General features: G+C 44.9%; 1 protein-coding gene across 12 annotated transcripts in view; it reads left to right on the top strand.

The window, feature by feature from the left end:
* Positions 1–23,519, top strand: part of GNG7 (G protein subunit gamma 7) — a 796,319-nt gene that overhangs the window by 495,697 nt on the left and 277,103 nt on the right. For 11 of the 12 annotated variants that reach the window (XR_011302994.1, XR_011302995.1, XR_011302992.1 and 8 more), the window contains one exon: positions 22,237–22,266. The exons of the other annotated variant lie outside the window; for it this stretch is intronic. The gene's annotated coding sequence lies outside the window, so the exon portion shown is untranslated. The remainder of the gene's footprint in view (positions 1–22,236; positions 22,267–23,519) is intronic. 12 annotated transcript variants of the gene reach the window in all.

The following is a 23,519-nucleotide window of genomic DNA, read 5'->3' as shown; positions in this document are numbered from 1 at the left end:
AATTATTAAAGAAAAACAATTCAGCATGTAAAGAATTCAAAACAGTTTGTGGCCCCACTTTGTTTCGGATCATAAATATAAAATATTATTGGAACCAACCTAACCAGAGGCAGTCCCAAATATGTGGAAGCAGATCAGACGTGCTGTCCTGACTGGGAGATTTCCTATTCAAGAGGGTTACTGTTAACTCCTTGCTTCAAAAGAAACATTTCAAATGAGAGTATGTTAACTACCAAAACATAATTCCCCTGAAGGTATTGCCATGATTAGTATCTGAAGTGGAATGGAATCGGAGTGGTTGTTGCCACTAGGGTGTGCTCTTTCCAATTGGAATGTCTTAGCCTTCCTGCAAATGGAGCACAAAGGTTGACAAATTGTTATTCATAGAATGATAATAGGATATTGTCGTTTGCTAGTATGAGTTAGATCCTGATTTCATGGTATTTATGGCTGTGGGAGATTGTTTCAATATATAAAAAATATCAGTGCTGTGTAAAACCGAGAGCACTGTAGCATTTAATAAGTGATATTTTAAAAGTACCATAAGCGCTTTTACAGATATAGTCTACATCGGATAATGGTACGATGGTCCTGCACCATGGCCTAATGAAGAAGAGTTTGATGGGTATTCTGTGAATGCCGTAGCTATTTAAGCTAAATTTGAAAATGAGTGAAAGTTTAATTCCATAATTTCTATTCACCTAAAAAATGGTGCAGATGTACATTTCATGCAACCCCTCACTCTTGAAAACACAGTACAGAAGGAATCTCGTGCCAGTTTGACGGAATCTGAAAAGTGAAAGGGAAGGTCAAATGTATATCAGTTTAATAAAATACTAAAACTATTCTCTGAAGATGAGTGGGTGAATCAATACAACAGCCTCTCTAACCCAAAACATGTAGAATTCTAATGCATGTCATTGGAAGCATTTTTTAATCTGCTGGCACATGCTTGCAGCTCACAGCACCATATTTACTTGGGAGCCGTCCTGACTTAGATAGCAATGTAGTGAAACTGCTGCCCAAATCGGAGGAACAGAATCCGACCTTCTACAAATTAGGGGCAAACTGCTCAATGCCATCAACTAGCTCTAGAACTGTGCCCACATTCTTTGAGATCTATTCAGTGCGTTAAATAGACCACATCTGATTTGGAGGCAGTGCTTTGCAGAGATGCACTTCCTTCCTAGAAAACTGAACCCATCAGACTAGTCAGCACTTTTTTGTCACAATCCCTTTCACTGGTTTGTAGTGCGCTGCAAGGTTTGACTCAATCACCAATTCTTTTCAAATTTTACATGGTAAAACAGTAAGGGCTCTGTCATCGCTGTGTGCCCATCATCACTTTTGGGGCGACGGATTCAGAGAATGAGGAAAAGCTCAACTCTTGTCATTAGCAGCAGCATTATAATCTGTCATCGCAGGGCCTCGTTCCGAGATTGGAGGTAGCCATGGGACTATTTGTGCCATGGCTGCCTCCAATACCGGCACTGGTCTTGTTCAATGGGGACTTACCGGTGCAGTCCGACCCTGACGGGACCGTTAAGTCCCCATTGAACAAGGGGGCGCTAATAACGGGCTCGCGACTTGCAAGCCCGTTATTAGCGCCCTGGTCCCTTAGCGGGACCCGTAAGGGACGTGTGGTCGACCACACGTTCCTTACGGTCCCCGCCAAGGGACCTTGGAATAGGGCAGTAAGGGATTCCTGGCACCAGTCTCCTTACCAGTGCCCGGTATCCCTTACCGCGCAAGTCGTAATGACCCCCATAGTCTTCATCCTATCCCAGATCCAAACAAAACCAGACCAATTACTTGTAACAGTCAAAATCTGCAAGGTGGATTTTTCCACAGAAAATGCAGATTTGAGACACTTTAAAAATTATCCAGTTTTTAAAAATCTGCAGATTTAGAAATGTTCAGACGGCTTCAGCAGGTTACTTCCCCTCTGTAACTATTGAATTTTGGACTGCAGAAATATGAAGAATATTTCTGTAGACTGTCAAAGTTTTCTAGAGATTTGGACTGCAACTGCCAATTACAGATCAGGGAACAACAGTAGGAGAAGAGAATCGAGGCAGGAAATTCAAAATTGTCCACACATTTCCCTACCTGTAACCCAACTGAATATACAACACATATGTTGGAGGTAGGGTATTGAGCTTCCCAGCAGTGTGTGATATGATATGGCATTTATAACGCGCCTATACACAAGTGTTTCAATGTGCGACGAGGCAAGGGAGGGGAATGGAAGGAAAAGAGAGACAACGATCTTAATAGGCCAGGTGACATTGAGATCACGCAAGTGCAGGGGAAGATGGGAGGGGGCAGTGCAGTGCATAGGATAAAACAGTCAAATAAATGAAGACAATAAATAAAGTGCGGCCAGCTGGTGGTGAGTGCAAGGGTAAGTGCAGACATCAGGCGTCAGTGGTGGTAGGGAACTGTCGGGCTACAGGAACAGTCCCCGGGTGCATGGGTTGCCTGGGAGGCAGTGCAGGTGTACAACTGGCGGGGCGGGGAGGGGACCTGGGCCTGAGATCAGAGGGTAGCCAGTGCAGTTTCATGTTCAGCAGGGGACGGGAGAGAAGGCAGAAGCAAAGAGAAAGGTCTTGAGGTGCTTCCGGAACTGGAGATGGTTCTCGAGTTTCAGAGAGGCAGGGAGGCTGTTCCAGAGGGAGGCCCCAGCAGAAGAGAGAGCTACCACCAACTTGTTGCTTGGAGTAGTGACTGACCCTGAGGGAGGTGGATGTGGATGAGCGAAAAGCTCGAGAAGGAAGATATTTAGGAAGAGAGAGTTGAAGGTATTGAGGCCCCAGAAGAACTTGTGGACAATGCAGAGGGTTTTTAACTTAATCCTCGCTGCCACAGGGAGCCAGTGCAGAGATTTCAGTCCTGGAGAGATACTATCCCTGGGCTTGAGGCCAAGGACAAATCTCGCAGTCCTGTTTTGGATGAGTTGCAGAGAGTAGAGGCAGGCAGATTTAGAAAGAGGCTGGTGCAGTAGTCCAACCTAAAGCGAACCGCAGCTCTGGAGACAGTGAGCTTATGGGGGGAAGGAGAGGAAAGTGCCGCTGAGATGTGAGGAGAGAAAGAAAGTGTGTAGTCGAAGAGGACCCCAAGGTTTTTAGCTTCACAGGTGGGAGCTGGAAGAGGGCCGGCCAGAGAGTGAAGGGAAAGGAGGGAGCCGGTGTGCCATAAATTTGAATCTTTGTCTTACCGGTATTAAAGCAGAGATCATTGTCGGCACACCACTCCTGGATAGCTGACAGACAGCCATAGATGGGAGAAGGAGAAGAGGTGGAAGAGAGCCTGAAAATGAGTCGAGTGTCATCTGCATAGCACTGAAAGTTGGGGCAGAGAGCGGCAATGCGGTGGGAAAGAAGTGCCGGGTATTGGTTGAACAGCCAGGGAGAGTGGTTAGACCCCTGGCGAACGCCACAGGTAGAGATAGAGGAGAGGAAGGACCCAAGTTGGACCTGACGGGGTCGATCAGAGAGGAAAGAGGTCAGCCAAGCCAGGTTATCACAGAGACGGTTGAGCAGGATTACTTGGTTGACCGTGTCCAAGGCAGAAGAGAGATCAAGTAAGAGGAACCCAGGGGTGTTGGAATCAACAAGTAACATCAGACAAGTCAGTACGCCAATTTGCTCCAGACATACCTGTGTATTAATATGAAAGCCTCTCCCCACACCGAAAGGTGCCAGAACAGGTCATTTACAGTTATGGGACTATAAGCGGAGGCCCTACTCTGGAATGGAGTGAAGTGTGTGCCAAAGGTAAGTCCCACAAAACAGCTTCTACCCTTTAAGCTATGAGGTTCTTCTTGGTATCCACCTGACATATACACAAACAACCTACTCAACATGAATTTAGGTGGGAACACATGGTTTTCAAAGAAATACACATATTTTAATGTTTATAAGTTCATAAAACACAATCATTATAGGCAAAAATTAAAAATCAACCCAAAAGGTTATCAAATCTATATGGTTTGTCCGGAACACCATTTCATTCTGGTGTATATGCATTAAGGCACACACTGCTGCATTATCAACAAATGAGTAAGATATGCCAACAGTGAATCGTGTCTTTTATGGAACTCCCTTTTAAGGCAGAGTAGATGTGAAGTGTGTGCCACAAATTCGATGTCTAGAGTTTTACTCCTGCATTTCCTGGTACTCAAGAGAAACCTGGACCTTCACAGCCTCAAGAAATCAATCAAGAAGCAGCCATTTCGTGCGACAACCTTGCAAAGTATGTTCCCATGCCTTCACCATTATGACGTCTTGCAATAACCGATTTGGGGGACGCTTACGTTTGTATACTGACGGGCAGTATCTGCGTTTCGTGTTAGGCAGAGACAACTATCAATCCGAGATGTTGCCTTTCCAACTGTGATCAGTTTACTGCTAGGCACACACTGCGAACAGTCAGAAGTTATCCTGCAAACCAATGGTCCTTTTCAGCATTTACATATCGACTGTCGATATGCTGCAGATCTGTAATGGATGCAGATATGATAGTAGTAGTATGTCCCTTTTCAAGGTGAATTGAAGCTGGTTCTTGTACACATCCAGAGTCCACCTGCACTGCAAACAATGTTGTATGAGAAGTATTTCCTAGATGGGGAGTATGTGAAGTATTACGATCAGATAATGGCCCAAATTTTGTAAATGAAGTATTCAAACAAATCAGGTTGTTGCTTAATATAAAAGACAAGTTCTTTTCTGCTTATCAACCGCAAGCCAACGGACATGCGAGAGACTCAACGGCCTGCTTAAAGAAAGGATAGGTAAGCTGAAGCTTACATTAAAAAAGGATGGCTGCATTGCCTGCCTCTTGCATTATATGCGTTGAAGAATCAGCCAGGCTCTGACCATCATGTTACGCCCCATGAAATAGTACCAGGGAGGCGAATGAGGACTCCCCTCACTCCTCCATCAAGAACTAGAAGTGATGCCCAGACGACCGCAGAATTGTCAGCTAATGGGTTACATGCCTACTTAACATGTATGACTACAAGTGTCTGTCATTTCAGAACAGCTCAAGCGGACGGGGTGTCGGGCTTGGAACACAGATGAAGACCATACAGCAACCAGACAAACTTTTACTGCCAAATATTTTTTCCAGGAAATCAAGTGTTGATCAGGAACTTCTTTCACAAATGGCATGAGCCACGGTTTAATGGTCCTTTCATTGTGGAGGATGTCATGCCATCAGATGTAAGTCTTGGGAAGACGAGCTTGGATATTCCTCTGTGACGTGAAAGTCTACACCGGAGAGACCCCCGCATCCCCACCCCAGTCGGAAGCAAGCAACAGAGAAGTTGTTCAGCACGTGCAGACTAGATAGATGATGATGATGATGATGATGATGAGGCAGGATGCAGAGACTGTCCAGTAGACAGATAAAGAGTACATTGGACTGTGGTTCGTTCGAGACACTCTTTGTAGCTGCTAAACAGAGAGTGAAATAAAAAGCTATTTTTCTTGAACCACAGGAGCTTGCTAAACATTGGACTGAGACGTACTGAAGTCTTGAAAAGAAAAGGAAATGCCAGACTTGGAATTAATCTTTGATGATTGGAAGAGGAAACCGTTCCCAGATTCCTTTCTCACTGAGTTTTTTTTGAGGCACCCATGGTAGTGCCTGATGGCAACGTTCACCGGATCGTTCTTACTGTTTTTCTCTTCATTCTTCGTGCATACCCTGCGCGTGTGGGGAGAACTGTTAATGTTCATCTATTACGTCAAGATCCTAAAAATGGTCCAATCGTCGGGAGATTGCTTGCAGCCATAATAGAGCAAATCCTCCAGCTTCCTGCGTACTAGTTGGAATGTTCTTTTATTTCTTGATTGTAGAACATCCTCATCTTGTTAGAAGACAAACTGACGTTCGTACTTTCCTGAGAGATATTAGGAATCTAGAAGCAATCAATCAATTGCTATGTGACATCCTAGAGCAAGTCCGCCTATATTCTGTGCCAACACAAGAGCATCCGGAATGAGGCTTTCGAGTGAAGATATTCAGAATGTACTGTCCTTGGTCTTATATTTGCTGGAAACACACCCTCATTTTGTTTGGCGAAAAGACGACTCCTTTATGTTAGGCAGGAATCCGATTAATCGTCCTGCAATCAGCCAGCTGCTTGTGGAGCTTGTGGAAAAGATCCAGCAACTACAAGCATATTTTATGATGCCTGAATAAAGTTTGATTTTTTTCGTCCTTATAAACGATAGAAAATGGGCAACATCGATTGCAACAACAACGTGGCCAACAATGAGAGACCACAACGACGTGCAAGAAGCTATTGCTGCGTGAAGTGGGCCTATTGGTACATTTACACGTGTATCCTCTGCAGCATGAATGAAACCTGGAGATTGTTCCTACAGAAGTAGCACATGTAAAGACACCTAGTTCACTGACAAATGTTCAAACGATTCCCCTAGGGACAAGAAATAATGCTGATATACTTCATGAGATAAAAGCTCATGAGACGAGAAGTAGACCTAAGAGAAGTACTAGGGAGGATGATCGTGACCTAAATGATTACCTGGATAGTACAGCACATTTGGGAAACACCATGTGGTATCAGCACATGAAAGAAGTGGGCAGGACAACCCTAGAGGAGGAATGCTATGTATGTGCACTCCTACCTTATAGTAAGGGGAAGTCTAAGATTTTCATAGCTATTGAAATAGATGTCCCGCCGGCACAATATCTAGCTCACATTGTACTCTGCTGAACAAGAGGTCAGTTCATGGGCTAAACAGCCTATCTAAAGTGGGCACAGAATGGACGGATCCAGATGAAGACGGCTATGTTCAAGACACAAAGACAAGATTAAGAATGCACACCAAAAATCACGTGATAAGATACGTACAGCCTGGAGTGAAAGGTGCTGGAATCAAATCGGAAGGAAACAAAAGACTTGAGAGTCCATGGAAATCTGTAGAAGAAATTCAAAGGTGGAAGTATAGAGGCTAGATGCAGATCTGGGGATCAGTGCTTTCATCAGATGGGTGGGAGGAAGGTGTGGCCATCTGCAGAACGTGGGTAGTCGATGGTTTCTACTAACCAACCATTGAACTAGTGGAGAATGGCTGCAAACCTTTATGGCCAAAACTTGCTTAACTATTGACCTGGATCGAAGACAAAGGAGGCCCTTTGCGGATAGTGCCTCTGGAAAGTTCGAAGCTGTTTCAGAAACAATGGCACAAGAAAAGTTGGAGAGAACCAGAATTGTGGTTGAATCTTTGACGTGCCAGGAATGAGCGTTGGAACAGCAGTGATAATGGATCACTACTGGGTTTGTGGATCCAGAGCTTGTATGAAGCTGCCCAAGGATTAGGGAGGACTATGTTCTATAGTGAATGTTCATGTTCCAGCATTGGTGATTCCTAAAAGTGACCTGAACATTGATGACTTTCCGAAAGCAGATGCTCATCTGAGGAAAGAGAGATCTGTGGAGCTGATAAATAGAATGAAGAGAGAGAACTATTTCTCAGCCAAGTCAATAGAAGCTTTTGATTCCATTCCATATGAGCACAGATTAGTCAATCCTCTGCGATATTCACAATAATCTTCATGCCCAGGATCCAAACATATGCAAAACTAAGAGGTTACAGATAACCAGATGGGAGTTGCTGCAGACAATCAACACTACTATAAAAGGATTCAATGCTATCAAGGAAGCGATGAGAGCCAATACGACTGATGACTCTTAAGAACAGATACGTCTTGGACATGATCACAGCCATGGATGAAGGTGTTTGTGCCAAAATTGGAGAATCAAGTTGCACGTTCATACCATCTCATGATGACGCGAATGGCACCTTGACAGAGGCCATAGAGATGCTGACGAAGCTACATGTCCAAATGGTAGATGAAGTGGAAGACATTGCTGATGATTGTTGGTTTGGATCACTCTTTTCGTGGTTACCACATTGGATGGCAGATATGTTCAAGTTCTTTGGAGCCCTGATAGTGATGCTTTTTCTTGGATTCTGTGTAATCAGATTAGCCATCTCACAATGCAAAATGACTGCATAGAGAACTATAGGAATGAAGATCATGATTGAATTTGAATCCGAATGGAAAACCAAGGAGTAGACATATGAAGAAATCTGAGACTATGTGAAGGCCAGCATCTATGCACCTGAGGGAACGTTGTTCCTGTACCCAAAGAACTATAAGAAGTGTGTGGGGAAGTGTATCTACTGAAGTCGAAGTGGACAGTGCATGCTTATGACTTGTAACAAGGTTGAGCATGTGAAACAGCCGGATGCCTGAAGGGAGTCATAAAAATATGGGTTCTAAGAAGCATTTCTTCAGACAGGGATGTCTAGATGTGAAGGATGATGGGGGAGTTGTTGATAAATCGCCCGGGAGGGGGGGGGGGAGTGTAGAGAAGGAGCCAAGTACCCCCACCTCAAGCACCGCTCCCATCTTGCCTATATGCTGGGAACCAGAGTGTGAAACACGTGCAGTGCCCGCGAAGATACCAAGGAGGATCCTGGAAGCAAGGTTCCCATTGAGAAAACCATACCAGCATACAAGACAATATGATGGCCATTTGAATGAAATCCCAGAAGTGTGAACAATGAGCAAAAGGGAAGATTGATAACGTCACACGAAGTAGGGCTGACACACTCAGAAGAGATATAGAGGCAAGAGAACATAGACATTCTATAGGCGATAAAGTGTCGAAGATGTGAAACATTTCGGGTTCGAGATAAAGATGCTTATGCTACAGAAATGAGGAAGATATTAAGTCATTTTACACATGTACAGATGCAAGAAACCCAAGTAGACAAAGTATTATTAAGGCTAGCTATGCAGTGAATAGATTGCAGCATGCGCCAAACATATGTATACAGGAGCAAATGAACTATGGACGATTCCACAACGCGATTTAGCAGAGCTGGACACAGAGAAAGAAAGGTTTTTTCCAGCATGTCGCAGCTGAAAAGCAATTGAATTACAGAGGTGAATCAAAGAAAGTCGAGGCTGGACCAGCAACAAGAAGTCAAGGCCGCTCTGTGCCTGAATGATCAGACAGTAGCTACAAACGTGTGAAAAGAACAAATTCCTGTTCAGAGGAGAGGCACGGGAACAATGAAGACTTTGGAGGTTCATTAAATAATAGTATTTTAAATACAGCAGAACTCTATATAACATGGTCTTCAGTCACGTGGATGGGTAAGAATAGATAATCGTGACATGCTAAATCAATTCCAGGAGACAGAGTATGCTATACTCCCTCATATTCTCCAGAGCAAGGACCATTTCCATGGCCAAGTTCAAAGCCTTAATTGATATGATTGGTTATTTACAACGCGCTTAATACCCAGAGGTTTCTAAGCGTGGACCTGGGGATCGCACCTGTGTTGCTCCGTGTCATCTTGCTTCCAAGGCGCGTACGTTGCCCCTGAGCTATCCTCCCATTGACGAGTAGACTGCAAGGGTGATGATGGGTGACATTTTAATTGGTGGGAAGCTATGGTCAAGACCAGCCAACCAGTACTTGGATGCCAGCCTGCGTGCTGCTGGCGTAAGTGGAAAAGTACTGACTGGTACAAGGGTGCCAACCAATTATAGAGGACCATGTAATGAAGAGCCCTATAGTTTATGTAACCAATGGGATTTCGTGTATTTCACGTTCATAGTGATCTGTATGAGGGGAGGGCTTAGTTGCCCCACCTGTTAGAGACCCAATCACCTTCCTAGACAAGTATGGAACGTATACCTGGATGTTCCCTTTTAACCAATCACTTGCCCAAGTAGGTTTTTTTAGTTTGCCACATAGATTGACGTCGGTAATGACAAGTTTTTGCTATATAACCTGCTTTTTTATGAAACTTGCTGAGTGAGCAGATTGAGAGAATTGTCTATGTTCGTTGTAACTGCCTGTTTTAGACAAGTGCTAATACAACCGATGTGATTTGCCAACTTACTGAGTTAGTTTGATAAGTGATGTTTGAGTATCTTCTGCATCCACGTCCATCTCAAAGCATTGCTATCTCGTCTTAAAGGGCTGGGTCGATAACCCCAGTTCACCACTCCCCAGCCTTACCTGGGCATTCTCTAGGTTCCAAAGGTGTTGCGTTGGGTGCAAGCTGTGAGGAGCGCTGTCTAATTGTACTTGGGCAATCTTGAAATCTGTAAGGCTGCAACCCATGACCAACTCCATGCTCCATCTTTTTGAGGCATAGGTTTTGTTTTTCAGACGATTGCTACTATCCCCTATCACTTAAGACTCCTTTCTGCCAGGGAACTGTTTGGTGCTGACGTCAGATAGGTGTGTACCCCGTCTTTGCCATAGTACCCAGGTATGGTCACATTTATCATGCCATGCTGTAGTGTATAGACGTGCACAGTTCTGCAGTATTTCACCGTAGTTAAATTCAATTTGGTACTTGACTTCAACTGCCCTAGGCTATCCCATATCTGTGGATAACTTGCTATCACAACTGCTCGGCCCTACCATTGCCCTTCAAGAAAGCTGTGAATGTGAACCCCCTTTTGTTCAGCTATCCTGCAGTTCGTTGTTCATGCTTCCTATAGGGACGATACTGTACCTTGCTAAGCAAGTAGGTTTGCAGCGTTTCCGCATTCGCAGGCTCGCATGCAGTCTTGTGCAAGTCTGCCATGTGCCTGCGGGAGGAAGCGTGAGCTGCAACCGCCGTCTCTGATTCAGCCGTGGCCTTTCACTGCAGCCGTCGAGGAGGGGCCGGGGGGATCGGGGATGCTTCTCTGCCCCCTCCCGTCTGTGTGGGCAGTGTGTGCAGTGGGAGGCCGCCCTGCACTGATGCACCATTAACGTCACCACTCCATGAAAGGTCCTACTGCTACGCTGCCCAGCTCAAGCTGTCTTTTGTTCGGGTTTATGGACAATGCCGTGGAAAGCCCACGTGCACTTCCTTTGAAAAAACTGTCGCCTGACACAAAAAGCCAGCGTGCGCTGCTCGTGAAGAATCTTTGTGAATGTTCATTTTGTTCTGCAGTGATGGCCCTCGGGCCCTGTGACGGCATGTGACCCGGCTCCATTCAGACAGTTGGGCTAGCGCGGCCCTGTTTCGGTGTGCTGACGTTTCCATGTGTGCTACTAGCAGATAAAAGCGTCCTTTCTTTCTTTTGAGTTTAGGCTAATGTTTTCTTACCGTGAGATAAAAACAATCCACATGCGCCACTACCTAGCTGTATCCGCCTCAACAGGGGTGGACTAGGAACTGTAAATAAGAGGCACTGGAAATAATTTTCTAAGTGGCCCAATAGATATTTTGAACAATCCCAACCCTTTTCCCGTGAGAAATGTTTGACTTAAAATAGGTTACCATACAAATGAGGCCCAGGGTGCAGAGGCCTACTGTGAAATCTCCCCATGGGGCTGTCCACCCCTGCACCCCGAGACCAAGAACTTCAATCATCACCTTGGTCTCCCTGGTGTTGAGTTTGGCTTCCCATTATGGTACCTCTTGTGTGAAACTCACCCTCCTTAACCGGATGGGGGTCTGCAAGCTGCGCATACCATAGCACAAGTAAGAAGAGGTGGTGTATGCCTTAACCCCTCCAAACCCCCCCTTCAAGATGAAGTGGCAAGTATCCCAGCAGCCCTTGGAAAAATGGCCTTTTGCACCATGCCCACTCCAAGTGATACCCTTGGCAGAGAAAAATGTAGTGTCCGTCACAAACCCAGAAGATTGAGTGCTCCTCATACTCTCTGGTAAAAGAGGGGGAGTACCCATCACATTGAGAGGAGACGGGTCCTCGCTTCATGCACCTTTGGAAGAAATCAGCATATTGCTGCCCCCACCCCTGGAAGAGTAGTGACTTGCCCCGCCCTGGTAAAAGAGTTGTGTGCTCCTTGCTCCAGGGCAGTGTGGTGTCTGTGAGGCTTTAAGTGGGCAGTCGCTCTGTCCCAGCAGGGACCAAAGGTTGTTACGCACCAGGGACTCCCTAGCCTGATAACACCACAGTGAAAGCAATGAAAACATGAGTGACAATGTTGCTCTTCCCCGGAAGTTGTCACCATCACCCATGTTTACAATCTCATGACCAGCAGCACACATTTTGTCTTAATTATGTGTTGTGATACTTTGCGGGAATATAGAGAAAGCATTGTTTATTTTTGTATGCAACATAGATCTATATTCTCTTGTCAATCATAAGAATAATAGATTTCCTTCAAAAGAACCGAGGGATTAGAACCTGCCTGGCTGCATTTACCTATTTTGATTTCGTTTTTGTATTTAGATATTTGCGGTTTAGCAGCTTTCTGACAGCTGATCAGTGATATTGTATTTAACGCACAGGAGCCCCTCGCATCAGACTGCAGAGGAGGGGCCGCTAGCATCACGAGAAAGCAAAGGATGAGGTGCTAGCTCCCTCCACCCCCTGGAAGATCAGGAAAGCACAGAATTGAGAAGGACGTTCACCCAGAGGCTTAGCGCCATCAGGAAGCAAAGTAGGAGTGTCGTCTATCCCGAGGAAGACCCCCTCCCTTGCCCTCTCCGAGTGATGCTGCTGGCTCATTCTTTATGGGAACAAAGGGCCGCAGCCTAGAATGGGCCTGTAATTAACCTTCTGTTCCCCTGCACATATTTAAGTGCAAGTGTGCCCAGCCCTGGCATGCACGTCATGGTGGTGCGTGTGCAAACCCTGCATAGCGGTGATCCATGGCGTCAGGTGGGATCCACGGTAACAAAGTATCGGGTCTGGAATGTGCCTCTCCACAAATCCCCCCCCCCCCCCCCCCCCCCCCCCCCCGCCCTTTGCTGGGAAATTTCTTCCCTTGTGTCCCCAATAAGCAAATGTCACATGGGACCACACATTTAACGCTCTTCGCAAATTAACAATCCCTTTTTATTTTATATGCACCATGTGCTTTCACTGTTTTTTGTACTGTGGTGATATTATTTCCAGTGCGAGGTATGCCTTTCAGAGATCTTTGCAAAGCGTGTCCTCAATTTGGTCACTGCACCCGCCAGTTTATAAGCACACTGCTCAGGGATATATGTTCAAATAGCTTTTCCTGGGGACAGCGGATGAATACCCTGCGAACCTCTGCCAGACAAGGGCAGACCTGCCAGAGCAGACCTGTGTAGCAAAGTGAATACACCCTTCTCGGGAGGGGGCCGCCACGTCCAAACAGAACTTGACCAACTTGATCGATTCTACTTGCAGTACTCTGGGTTCCACTGCGCCCTGAAACCCAGCATCACCAATCCCAGACTCCTGTCCATTTCCTGGAGCATTATTTTCCCAAACTACGATGCAAGGTCACTTTGTAGGGTCTTCAAAGCAAAAGGAATGGAGCAATTCTGATCTTAAGTGGCTTTGGAGAGTTTCCAATTAGTGAGGCCAATGGGATGGAAACAAAACCATAAGTGCAGAGGAACATAATACACTGCCCCCATCCCCCCAGGGCACACAACCATACTTGCAAAATGGTAATGCAGGGTTCAGGGAGTACGATTGCAGGGTTTAAGACTGGTGGTTAGTCTAGCAATCTTATTTTGAATAATCTGAAGATGCTGGAGGAGATTGTTAGCGAGACCCAAGAGGAGGTTGCTACAGTGGTCAAGGCATGACAAGACCAGTTGAGGGTTAATGCGTCCGAATGGCCTTTATCACTGAGGTATTGAATATCTCCTTCACCCGGACTGTGAACTCCTAGACACAGTCCACACTGAGACACTCCTCACTGAAGAAAGTCTAACCCAAGCTCACACCTCAAAAGGACTGGAATAAACTTTGAAATCTGCTGGCAGAAATGTAGCATTAACCAAGGAAACCCAGCCTTCCTAATCAACGCCGGCGGCTACCAAAAAGTGGTAGTACAACAAAAGAAAGTATTGTAATTGGCAGCCTCTAGTATCCATCCACTAATACACGCGTCAAACCCTTTAAGATCTACAAATAAATATCCGAACATCACACGTTCCGTTGCAACACATGCAATGCTATTGGAAACCTTTAAAGCATATATCAGGGGCATCTGCATAGCGAAAGAGGCAGGTGTTCTTAGGGATATATACAACACAGACTCTGCAAGCTGGAGTCTGAGATTAAACATCTGCAATTACAATAGGACACAAACCGTAGTTCCAGCATATGATGTAATCAGAAGTCAAATTCCTTAATCGTCATAAAGAAGCCAATCGATATGGTGAAGGAGAGGGACCTAGTAACCTGCTAGCATGGTTAGTGAGCAGAGACAGAAGCACAACGAAGAGTAAATTAATACACAAGCACTACCTATGTTAAAGACAATCCAGAGATGAACCATACATTTCAGAATTAGTATAAATAGTTATATACTTCAAACCACCTTGCACAGAGTTAGAAATGGATGACTTCCACAGTGAAATTAATTTCGCCTCACTAGATGCTGTTGAATGAGATATACTAGAAAACCCTGTCGCGCCCGAGGAAGTTTCAAATGCAATAAAGGGTCTCTAAATTGTATGGCACCCGGCCCAGAAGGTTTGAATCCCATAAAACATTTCTGTGGCTGCTGGTGCCACACGTAATGAAGGTGTACCTGGAGGCGTTTGATACTGGAGCCTTGCCCAAGTCACTGACTGAGACTTCATAGAATACTGCCTTCTTGTAAAAACCCCTGATAGCTGTGGATCCTAAAGGCTGCTTTCACAGTTAAACATAGATTACAATATTCTGGCTAATTGAACTGTGAGTAGATTAATGCATCATATTCCTCCTTTGATACAGCTAAATCAATCTGGTTTCATCCCAGGAAGAGCTACTCAGTTACATGTGCACTGAGTCTGGTATCTCAGGATGAAATTCATATCAACAATTCTAGAATTTAATGAAGCAAAATACCTCCCAATAATACAATGGTTATGTGCTCCCTATATACGCCAATGTACAGTTGTGTTAAACACTGAGGACCATACTTATTACATTTCTTTGGGGTGAGAAGATACCTAGGCTAGCATGGGAGGTGCTGAATAAACCTTATCCTTGAGGCGGGCTAGCTGCATCTTTATTTGGTTGCACAACTGCAGTTCACCATGTACTGGTCTGAAACGGTTGGCCACTTCCTTCACTTATAATTGGAAGAATATATTTTGTATCATAATAACTCGGCTGTAATATTTAGCGTGATAAGAGTGCTTTAACGCTTCCCCACATATTGACTATCACACACCATTGAGTCTTGTATATTTTTGGAAGATTTCGTTTATTTTGCTGTGGTACTTCTTCAAAGAATATCTCCTCATATCTAATCAATCACACTATATGATTCTAGTAATCACATCAATGTCTCTCAGATGTATACGTTTCTCGGTCTAACCCTCAACACGATGCATTTCATTACACAGCTTCAGGAGGATAATTTGAAAGCATATGCAGTACCAATAGTCTCTGTATTGCGGGGTGTCACCTAGGCGCTGGCCGCTAGAATATGGCAAAATCCTTGCTCCTATATCGAGGAAAATCCTAAAATTAAGGAAAATATTGGCTGCCTTAACAGAAGAAAATAAAATCTTCACACCTGATGATGGCACCTCTTCTTCCTGCCTAGTTTTGTTGTCTCTAGCTCTTGGATGCAGTCAGCAGAATGGCTGTTTTCCAGTCTGCTAGACCATTTAGCATTGTTTCAGCGCAGACTATCACAGATATCATTTGGTATATTTGACCCCCATTCAAATCCAATTTAAGGTCATTGCTTCATTCATCATCCCCTAAGGAGCTGGGCTCTGAGATTCTAGCTGGACTTGTGGTTCCTTTTCATAGCACTGAACTTGACTCTAGAGGCAGATCGTTTCTCTTTTTACCTCCTCCTGATCCAGCCCACACCATACTGGAGTCCTTACCTTTCCAGATCTCTCCCTCAGAGCCCCCATTCGTTCTTCTTCTAGGATATTTCCATCTTTGGAGTACCATCAATAGTACACACCAGTCATCCAGAGTCCCAGCTTCTTGGATATTTCCACATATTCATGGTTTCAGAGTACATTAGCAGGTAAGTTGTTTCTTAATGAGTTAAAGTACAAACATCTCCACCCCATCATAGCATCTATTCCATATTGAACATCTGCGGTTACAATCATCAGTAATATTCCCTCTATCTTTTATATTTCTATTGTGGAATAGTCCCTTGGGAGGCTGGACACTCAAACAATTAAAACAAGCATACAGACAACCTGGCCACTATACCCTCCCTCGAGCCTAGTTAAACTGATACTATGAGTTCATGTCCAGCATAGTAGATTTGATAGGGCTTAAAAACCTCACAGTAGCAACTATTGAAACAGGACGTGTTTGCTATTCAGGGCAAGATAGTTCAAGAAACGTTCACCAAACCTCATTCGGGAAAGCCTGTGCACAGGATACTTAACAGTTTATATAGAGTGCGCTGGGTGGAAACAATGCTTCTCCTCCTATGTGGCCACACATTTACTAGCGGTCCAAGTACATGACCACTTAGACGATAACACTCCGACGCCATCAGGTGAGCCTCATCCCATGATGACTCTCCAGCTTCATAGTGGCTCCTGACTTGCGCGGATGAGCCGGAGCATTCCTTTCACAATATCCCAGCCGCTCTGAATGTGTGTGGAAGTGCAGGAGTGCCCCCTTTGCACATTCAGAGTTGCTGCACTCTGGCTGGAGAAGTAAAACGCCCCTGCCCTTGCATGGCCCATTGGACAAGCGCACTAGGGCAACCAGGATTCCCCTTGATAGTTTTAGCCACCCGAGCAGTGCTGCATCAACTGCTTTCTGCAGCCGAGAGGGCGCTTAGTGTTTTCACTCGGCTGACTTGGTGAATCGTCCAAAAGGGTGGGACGACGCCCCATTATGGACGAGCCAACCCTGTTTCTACGACTCCTCTATTTATCCAATTTGAATCCTAAATCTTGAAGGGTGGAATAGAATGCATTTCCCCAATCTACTGAGCATACTCAATCTGTTGGATGGAGGGAGGAAAGGATCTCAGCGTTGGTGCATTATTTGACCTTTTGCCAATGATGCAAGGATTAAAAGAATGAAGCTGTGATGGTGTGTAGACTTGTCTGTCATCTTCACCCTCAAGCTGAAGTGTAAACCATGCCCAAATTGGCGTACTCATCCATCAAACAATGTCATCTTTTCCAGACCTTTTTGGATGGACTGGGTGAGGGATGTTGAAAGGGTTTCGGGTCGGGAGGGAATGAAGGAGGGTTTGAAGGAAAGGAAATTTGGATCCATCAGACAAACGTGGGAGTACAAAATGTTATTTTACAGGTCTAATAACCGTGTATACTCCCAACTTCTATGAATGTTGTTGGACTGTCACTCAGGGGTAGTACATTTTGCTTTTTGGGGTGTAGGTGGCTGAAAAGGAGCTTTAGAAAATGTTGTTGAACCTTTTCTGTTGGTTGATCTTTCCGGCCTGTCCTATTCATATAGCCTTAAAAGCTCCCATTGTTTGGGTCTGCTCTTCCGCTGTTGGATAGTAATGCCCTATACGATCGACATGTCGAGACAGAATTAAGGTTCCACCTTGACAGGACCAAACCTTCCCAGAGCCGCCTCTGGGCATTGGAGATCCCAGAATCTTATGAATCTAACAATCTCCAAGTCTATTATAGCCGGATGGGTGCTTCCATACACTGGTGAATGTTACAAGATCAGTGGGCTGTCTCCTGCCTACAAGGATTTGTGCACATCGGGTAGGACCGAAAGTGTCTGTGATAGCGTTTTCAGAAACATCCGAAGACTATATGCAGGGGCAGCAACATCAGCCACACCTCAGACTTTCTGCAAGCACTGCTCTGTAGTTAACGGCTCAAGATCAGATGCAAACTCTGCTCCAACTATTCTGTTCATGGCGAAAATGACAGCTCACTGCCTCTCAAAAACGTAAACATCATGGTATTTCTGTTGGTATTGGGTCTAAAGGACAAGGATGTTAAAGAATGTAAGTTACTCACTGTAGTAACTATTTTACTAGATGTCTGTTGTCCTCTTTCCCATGTGATCCACATTGTTCAATATCGTAGTGTTAATTGTGGAGAACTAACGATTGGGGAACGGACGCCAATAGGTACAAAAGTGTGGTGCTGGAGCCAGGTGCGAGTTTCCTCTTGCATAGCATAGGTCCTGGCTTCTCATTTTCTTTTGAACCATGCTTTGAGGAACAGACGATTCCTCCACAATTCCAGTTGCATGTTCTTTTCATTGCTTCTAGCCCCATGCTGTATTCATTTTTACACCTAATGTTATGGCAGTCCTAGCTTCATCCTGCATGCTGCGATCCTGTGGAACAATGCTCCAGTCGCCCACTAGATGAAACCACACTTATTGAAGTCACTGCACCTTTCTTGCCTAGTAATGCGCATTCTGAGCTTTGCGGGTGGCCCTCGTCTATAAGCCCCCAGGTCCCGCCAGCAGTTTTTTGATGGGATTGGAGGATTTCCTCTCCACAGGTACATTGTCAGACAGGAAACTCATCTTAGGTGTCTTGAACATCTATCTTGATTGTCCGTTAGTGTGATTCGGCAAAATTATCTCAATTCCTGTACTGTTATGCAATACAATCACATGCTTCCTCAAGTTCCCTCAACAAAGGGCATTGCCTTGACTTAAATTCTCTCTAGGAATTTAAATCTATCCCCTGTCGAGACTCTTCCAGTATCCTGGAGTGATCCTTTTCTTAGGCTATTCCATCTAAAGTTTCTTTATTCGCTGCCTTGTCGGGGTCATCTCATCCGCTTTTCATTGGTCAAAAAAGGCCCTGCTTTAAATAAAGGCTGTTGGTATTCCATCAGTACTGCCAATGGGTCCTCCCGAGCTACCGGTGGACACGTTTTTTTTTACCATTGCCACGCCTCCTTCCCAATGGATCATGGGCATCCATATGTTCCAGCTAGGGACAGAAAAGATCATACCCCTGATTTTCATCGACAATAAAGATACATAAACAAATGTACTGTATGAAGGAGAAAATCTGGTGGAAGTCCCGCTCCTTCTCACCTCAACGATGTTCGTGAACGCATTACAGTTATACAAAACCAAAATTCAGAATGCGAAATCATTTTTCCCATGGTCTGCTCAGTTCAGCCGTTAATAAACCGGCTAAACTCATTTCCGTTCTCAAACATTTTATTTTTCTCTTTTCTTCCTCAAGAAAATATGCCATCAGCTGATTTAACTGATAAATTCAACTGTTTCTTTTTAGGTCGTATTCATAAAATCTACAAAAATGTGCAGCCAGGGGAGACCTCTTCTGCCCCATCAGAGTTGGACTCGCTCATTCAGGACGACTCTGCTTTAGTGTTCAATAGTGTCTCTGAAGCCAACGTCCTTATTTTACTAAACAAGCGCAAACCCACTAGTTCTAGTGCGGATGTACTTACCACTTCAGTAGCTCAATTGCATTCCGCCCCCTTGCTGAATATATTACGTTTATTAATTTATCCCTTGATCAAAAGGATCTGTCCCTCACGGTTTAAAAACTGCTCTTATCATGCCATTTTATTTTTAAAAAGCCTTCACTTGCCCGGTCTATATTGGGAATTACCGGATTATTGCTGGACTATCCTGATGGCTAAGAAAAGGGGGTGATCCTTTAATCGGACGCCTTTGTCTAGAACCACCAACTTCTTGACCCCCTGCAATCTGGGTTTCATCCGGGACATAAGACTGCAACTGCCCTTGTCTCCGTATGGGATGATCGTCTCCACTCCTCACACCAGGGCTCTTTGTCTTGGTGATATTGGAATTATCCTCCGGCTTTGGCATAGTGGATCATATTATTTTTCTGTCCAGCCGGGATTTCGGAGCTCTCCTTGGACTGTTCCGGATCATTCTTTCAAAAGGCAGCAGGCCTGTAAAATCGGCTACTTCACCTCAGCTTCCTCATCTGTCTTTTGCGGAATCTCCCAGTGTCCCCCTTTTATCTCCCCTTCGTTCCAACATTTAGATCTCCCATTTACTGTCCATTATCTGGAAATGTGGTGTTCGCATTCACTCTCAGACTGATGATTTGTAATTCTTCCTCTGGTGCTCTTCCCTTGGGAGAATTTTTCACATTTATAATTTTGTCTTTCGGAGATCAAGTCATGGCTAGGCAACAAAATTTTATTGAATCCAACTAACAGACTATGTTGCAGGGCCTGCTGCGTTTCATGAAAGATCCCTTGAAATGCCCCGTACCACCGGCTTTATTCCACGTGCCCACCAGATTTGCTAATATCATACACTTTCAATAGGTATTTAGGAACCAGAAATGAAACTTACTTCTCAAGGTAACAAGGTTTCCATATCTTCTTTCTACTGCATAAGGTTGCTAAAGCGTACGCTTCCATTCTTTCCACATGCTACTCATGCTTTGGTGTCCGGTGCTGTGAAGAAACTCTCGATTCCACTTTTCCAACGCTGTGTACGCGGGGTTGCTGAATTACTTGCTGATCCGCCTTCAAACCGTTCAAAATGCTGCAGTCAGACTTGCTTGCAAACTAACTACGTTTGCTCCGATCTCTTCTGCCAGGCGTTCCTTACACAGGTTGCCTGTTTCCCAACGTATTGTTTTTAAAATATTGTTTGACTTTTAAATGCATTCTTGGTTTGGCATCTAAGTATCTGTGCTCTTAAATTATACAATCGCTTACAGTTTGCCTGCGTCGATCTACCAATCAACATCTGCTGCATATCCCTCAAGCAAGTTGTTCTACCAGAGGTGACAGAAGCCCTTCTGTTTTGAGCCCTCGTCTCTGGAATAATGTTCCGCTACAGCTTTATTTGTTGAATTCCCTCTTGATCCTCTGCAAAAAATTGAAGATCCATCTTTTTCTAAAACTCGTTCTTACAGTTTGTAGCTTGTGAACAGTGGATATTCCTTACTTTTTTTTTCAACTGCGCCCAGATGCTGACAATCTCTGCCTGGTACTTTTTTTGGTATATGTGTGTTACAAATAACTACTAACATGACCTATTTATTCATTTGCATTAATAAAGCGCTCATCCAGCGCAGGGGCATCGAGGCATTGTTACATGAATGTCTTAGTTGCAAAATAAACACACAAACGCAGGTGGGCAATCGGTTACATTGGTCCGCATCAAAGTATTATTCACATGATTTATGTGAGTGGCAGGGTTATAGTTGCCCTTCCTTGGTTATATACGGATAGGCTTGAGAGGTTCTCTCCTTAGTGTGCGGGCTTGGTTACATTGTTCTTACCCAAATTGGAGGCAGCAGGATTACATAAGAGCTGCGGTCATGCATAGGTCACTTTTAGACAGTCTGGTTTTGATGGCCTTGAGGAAGGCGAGATAAGAGAGTTCACTTCTGATGGAGTGAGGAAGTGAGGTCTAGAGGCAATGAATGGGAAGCTGGCACCACCGCCTCTTGCAAGTTTGATTCTTGGGACCGGCAGTAGGTTGAATAAGGGGTTCTAGTGGGTCTTGCAGCCGGAGGCAGGAGGATTCTGTGGGACAGGTATGGAGGTGTGATGTGGTGGATGCATCTGTGCGTGATGGCAAGTGTCTTGAACAGCATGCGCTGGCGGACAGGCAGCCAGTGTGCTTGTTGCCTGGCTGCAAAGATATGTCCCCTTTTGGAGATGCCCAACGCTACGCGGAAGGCGTTATTCAAATGGTTTGTAATTTGTCCAGGTTTTTTGCTGAGGTTCCTGTATGGAGTACATTACAGTAATCTAGCCTTGATCCTATGATGGCTTGCGCAATTGATAGACAGTTGGTGGTCTTTGGGAATGGTCTGGTGGCATCAATGAGTATGGAGTAGTAGGTTGCAGAAGTAGCTATAGCGCTTACGTGTCTGGACATAGTTAGGTTAGTGTCTAAGTAGACTCACCAGGGTTTTGACTGCCTTTGAGTCCCAGAAGTGTCAGCAGTGGTAACAGGTTGTGATGTTGATGTGACTAGCATTTTGCTTTGTTCCACTGAGCGGTGGTTCTGACACAGCTCATCTGTTTCATCCAAAAAGTATGGGAAGGGTAGGGGTCTATGGGCATGCACAAATATATCCAACAGGGATCCTGCAGTGTCCACAGCAGCCTGCCTTCCGATGACGACAAGGATACATAGTACATTCACTCACACACGCCCCATATCCCAGGGCACCACAACATATGAAACCCCCTCAACAAACTAACCAACAAAATAGAGAAATGCGCTCCAAAGATACTACAAGTAACTGTCTTTTTGTTACATGCAATGGAGAATGACTAGTCTAACAGTGTTCTTTTTTTCTTTATTTTTTAGGGAATTTGCAGGAGGAATTCTTGACCAAAGGTATGTTACTTTCTTGTATATCCCAGCTTGTAATGAATTTCTTTTTGATTCTCTGCTTTAGTCGGCCATGTGTGACTTACGTTGGACAGAAAAAAACCTGCCAACCTGAATTATGGTTCCTACTTGTTCTTATTTACTGTTCAGTGTGTGTTCAGTGTTTAGGATTTCTGCTGTCAAATTGTGGGGTCCGGCAGCTACCTTTTATAGCTGTTCAACCAATATTGTGCGTGGCAAGCCACAACATGCGTTTTCCCATAGCTGTGTAGTCATAATCTTATTGCTGCTTTTTTCGTCTACCAATCAGTTCTTTGGTCACTCATTCCTCAGCGTTTTTTAAATTCTGGATCCTTTTGTTGTGCTCTGAGCTTTCTTTTGTTCCTTCTTGGGAGCAGAGCAGCAACACTGGATTCAGATCATGCCCTTTTTGTTCCAAATAATTTAAGCAGCGGATGAGCAAAATGACTGCATCATCTGCATGCAGAACAGCCATCGGATGCATATTTGTACCATGTGCAACACACGGCTCAATAACTATCTCTTGCTTATGCAATCTAGATGGAGTTGCATGCTGCAGTTGACACTTGGCTTCCTCTTTATATGCCAGACACAGTGCAGGAGTCCCTGAAGATTAGCAAGAGACATCCTTCCCTTTCCTCCCGCATTTGGGTCTCTCCTGTGAGAGACCCAGGGTGCAAACTCCTGTTTGCACAAACATGTTTCCGCTGTCCTAGGCCACCTCTTTCATATCTAGCATGTTGGGTTCAGTTGTCTGGGTTCTTCACCTGAAAGACAAAAGCTCTTTGGGAACAAACTATCCTTTCTATTAAAGAATTGTACTGTGAGGTTCCTCTCCGGATACGTAGAGTTTCACCTTGGGGTGAAGCCTTTCCCCTCTTCTGAGTCGGTATGTGCCACAGGGAAAAGGTTGTCCTGGCCCAGTCTATGGGAGACGCTTTTCCGGCAAAGGTGCCTCCTGTTGTGGGCCTCAGCACTCGAAATGCCAGGAGGTTTGCCACTCGGCAGACGGCTCTCTTCCAGTGGACAGTTACCCCATGGCGGCCATTCGAGTCTTCGATAAGTGCTCTCTATCTGGACTTTCTTTGACACCAGCTTTCAGAAAATGAGGAAGCGCGTGAAGACTCCTGATCTGCCAGTGCTGCCTCCTCCATTGTAAGTACAAAACACGGTGTGCCCCACTGGCGCCATTCACCCGTTCTGTCGACAAGCGCCTCAAGTGATTCATTGGATATTGG

The sequence above is a fragment of the Ambystoma mexicanum genome, chromosome 1p (assembly GCF_040938575.1).
Source record: "Ambystoma mexicanum isolate Mex_15411 chromosome 1p, UKY_AmexF1_1, whole genome shotgun sequence".
Lineage (NCBI taxonomy): Eukaryota > Metazoa > Chordata > Amphibia > Caudata > Ambystomatidae > Ambystoma > Ambystoma mexicanum.
This window is presented reverse-complemented; position numbering and strand designations above follow the sequence as displayed.